The sequence below is a fragment of the Anneissia japonica genome, unplaced genomic scaffold (assembly GCF_011630105.1).
Source record: "Anneissia japonica isolate Jap-2015-1 unplaced genomic scaffold, ASM1163010v1 scaffold654_len163719_cov168, whole genome shotgun sequence".
Taxonomy (NCBI): domain Eukaryota; kingdom Metazoa; phylum Echinodermata; class Crinoidea; order Comatulida; family Comatulidae; genus Anneissia; species Anneissia japonica.
Window position 1 is genome coordinate 41,636 of NW_022743374.1, and position 3,976 is coordinate 45,611.

Here is a 3,976-nt window from a genome sequence, read left to right on the forward strand (position 1 = left end):
TCCAGGCGAGGCCTGAGCCATCCTACTGGAAAGTTAAAGTTTTGTTGTATTTGTATGGTATGCCGTCTAGGCTTAATTGTTTTTGCCATTGCCAAAATTAGTCTTACTAGGGTCTATTCTAAATATTTTAGGCCCGTTTTATTAGGGAGGACTATTTAAAATTTAGTCATGCCTAACTAGTCGACGCGAGCGGCGAGTGACTCAGTTTCGTGGCTCTAAAAATATGAACATTTGATTGGTTGAAATTGTTTATTTCGGTCCGCCCATTTATCCAAATACGGAATATAANAGATTACGTCATTCTTTTGGCATCCTGGTGCCTGACTTCAGTGTTTTACAAGTCGCTTATTCCGTCCATCTCTAAATTAACTTTCTCGTTGGTGGCGCTGTCCAGAATGAGAAAAATAATATATTTAAAAAAATAAGAGACTTGTGGCAAGTCTATTCCCCACACTGAGATTGCATAGTCCATACAGGGTTGTATTGTACTTCTATAAAGAATATTTAGAAGAGATTCATTTAGTGCTTCTGCCAATTTATTTAGGATGTTAATTTTGTACCCAATAGTTTATTTAATTTTCGAATATGGTCATTCCAGGTAAGGTTTTCATCAATTGGAAGTCCTAAATAACGGATGTTTTTTACCTCATCAATGGTTTCATTACCAACATGAATATTCAAAGAGGAAAGAGGGCGAACATTTCTATTTTTAATTAACATAAGTTTGGTTTTGGTAGAATTTACAAGTAATTTATTAAATTTATACCAATTTGCGACATTATTCATTATTGATTGTAATTTGATATTGATATTTTCTACCGATTTGTCAGTAGTGTAGATGACAACATCATCCGCATATATGCTACATGATCCTGGAGATACATATTGTGGAAGGTCATTAATAAATAATGAAAATAAGATCGGTCCTAACACACTACCCTGTGGGATGCCAATTTCAACATTTGCTTTTATAGATAATTTATTATGACATTTGACTACTTGTTTGCATTGTGAAAGATAACTTTTAAACCATTTGATTTAAGTGTCTTTAATGCCATAATTTTCTAATTTAGTTAGAAGAGTATGATCAATGGAGTCAAAGCATTTAGATATGTCGAGAAAACAGGCTCCAATCATTTCATGGTCATTCAAAGTTTCCATCCATTCATCTATAACTCGATGAAGGCAAGTGATGGTGGAGTAGTATTTTCTGAAGGCATATTGATCTACACTTATGAGATCATTTTCGTTTCGATAACTAACTAATTGATTTTGAATTTCTCTTTCAACAATTTTTGAAATATGGCAAACCACGGAGATGGGTCTATAGTTAGTCATCGTCTGCTTACATCCACTACCTTTATAGATAGGTGTTGTTTTTGCGAGTTTCCAATCCTCAGGAACAATGAGTGAAATTTTTGCAACTTCCGTGTAAATATGGCAATCAGGAATTGAGGTAAGAATCAGATCAATACATGTTGCAGTGGTTTTTGTAATACGTGTTGGTTCATTTATTAGTTGTCTGAGTGCAAACATATTCTCTATTTGATTTATAGGATTTGAATTCAGGTCTATATTTAGGTCATAATTGATATTGAAATCTCCCAAAAGGACAATTTCTTTATTTTCATTTGCAACCTTCTTTAACATTTGTATAGTAAGAGTGATGGTTTGCGGTACTATCGTTAGTATACAGGACATAGAGCAGTGGTGATAAAATGCATTCCTGTGGTGATCCAATGTTAGTAACAATTTTATTAGAGAGAACACCGGATACCAAAAAATGCTGTTCCCTATCGCATAAAAAGCTCTTGATCCAGGAAATAAGGAGAGGGTTGACTTTGAGATTGTGTATTTGTTTGTTTATTATTTATTGCCCTCATAATATTATAATATCAAAACAAAAAAAAAGTACATAAAAACACACAAAAATGAGAGCAAGATAACTCTATACGCTCTATGAGCTTGTTTCCATAGGGGGTAGCTTTAATATTAAGACCAAAAATAGCTAAAAATGGCTTAAAATTGTAAAGTTGCGCGCAACCGCTTATTCTCAAATGCAAATGAATTTAAATGGTCTGATTTTCAGGAGACTGGACTAGGATTCCAAACCTGTAATTGGAATTTGCAGTACAATTGATTTAAATTAAAATATCCATTTGATCTTTATTTTGACCTTAAACATGACCTTGTGGAACAAAAATTAAAATGTAACAACACTGTATTTTGTGATTTCGGAAATGTTCCCTATGAAATGGTAGCAAACGCTAAGGTCTTTTACCCCAGTGTAATGTAATAAATAGTTAAACACAGCAGGTTTGAAGAATATTGTGAGATACTGTACTACCAATAGTGGTGGGCTATAAATGGGTGATATTTCAAATCCCAAATATCATTTTGACACCTATTGACCTACCTATTAAGAATATTGGTTGAAAAATGGGACAGCATACTGTTACTATTCCATTTACCAGCAAACCCTTTAAAAGGGCATTCAGGCAGGTTGGTGAACCATCTTTTGCCAGAATCTTATCTCAATAATCCAATTAAACATCAAAGAAGAATACCTCTACTTAAGAGTCATTATCACAGCAGGAATTGCTGTTTCTCAATAAATTACCAGTATAGTATTTAAAAACCAGGCTGGAAAATTTTAAAAACCTGTTGTTCAAAATAATTTGGCATTTTTATTACCTTAGCTATAATTTCACATAAAAATCATAATAGATATGCTTTTGAATTTTAAAAATTAATGACTTACGTTAGAAGTTTTTGATTTAATTGTGCTAGTCTTCTTATGAACTATTCACAACTAATGAGCCTCACTGTTAATCTTTTTACAAAATTCCCTGAAGCAGTAATTAATAGAGATAAGAAGAGATCGGCAAAACCTGGTTCAAAATTGTAAAATTTGGTAAATGGTGAAGTTTCCTCATGGTAAGGGCCAAAATATAAAATTTTTTGGCCTTTAGACAGCCTGTATAAGAGAGCCCTATAGTGTCAATCCGCCTGAATCTATGTTAGGCCAAAAAAAAAAAAAAATATTGTTGAGTTTCCCCTTAAGTGGAAAAAATCGAGATCGTGGGTTAGCCTTACACTGCAATCCCTATTATTATGAAGATCTTGACCTAGGCCTAAGGCTTCATAGGCACCACAATAGAACAATAACAAGTTTGCCAAACCAACAATATTCAAATTAATGACGGAATAAATACTAAGCAGTATACTGAAATAAATTTAACAAAAATAAATCTGTTTAAAGAAATATTTATTCAAAAAAATACTTTGTGCATCTGATCCACACGATCACGCATGGACAGATGAAGCAAAACCATTCTATGGCTATAACAAATGGCCAAACAAGCGGCCTCAATGTAATACAATCGAAGTTAACTTCAAGAAAAAAAAGAAAATATTTAAATCATGGTTGGACTATACCCGTAACAGAGCAATGTCTAGCTACATACCGGCTTTAAAACGATGGCTAGACCTAAGCCTGTTTTTATTTATTGCCCAATATACCGTAAGGTAATGAATAAGACTTTTGATTCAAGCAACCACTAGTTGTACAGTAGTAAAGAATAGGCAATGCTTATGCCTTTCTAGATCTGATGTTGTGCGCATACATCGTTGTCGCCGCACTCGGTTCTCAAAGTTATGCCTTCTATTTTACCGATTTTACGCATGCATCTATGGCCCGATTTTGGTAAAAATACATGTCTGTTTTAGATTTTATGTTCTAAATGTTAATTTTGGAAGTAGTATTTCTCGCATTTGTACTTGAGTGAAAGGAAGACCTTTGAACAAAATAAAAAAAAAAAAAAAAAAGAACAGACCCGATTTTTTGAAAAATTTTAGTCAGTCGCGGAGGGCAACACATTTTTTTTTTTTGGCCTTATGTAGTGGAAGACAGAGCTCAACATTCAAGCAACAAATTTACCACCGCACTCATTTAATTACAATCTGAATAAAACAA

The 3,976-nt window shown here is 33.3% G+C and overlaps 1 protein-coding gene across 1 annotated transcript in view; it reads right to left on the reverse strand.

The window, feature by feature from the left end:
- LOC117119471 (mediator of RNA polymerase II transcription subunit 1-like) overlaps nt 1-3,976 on the reverse strand; it is a gene marked incomplete at its 5' end in the record, with an annotated part of 111,568 nt that overhangs the window by 16,273 nt on the left and 91,319 nt on the right.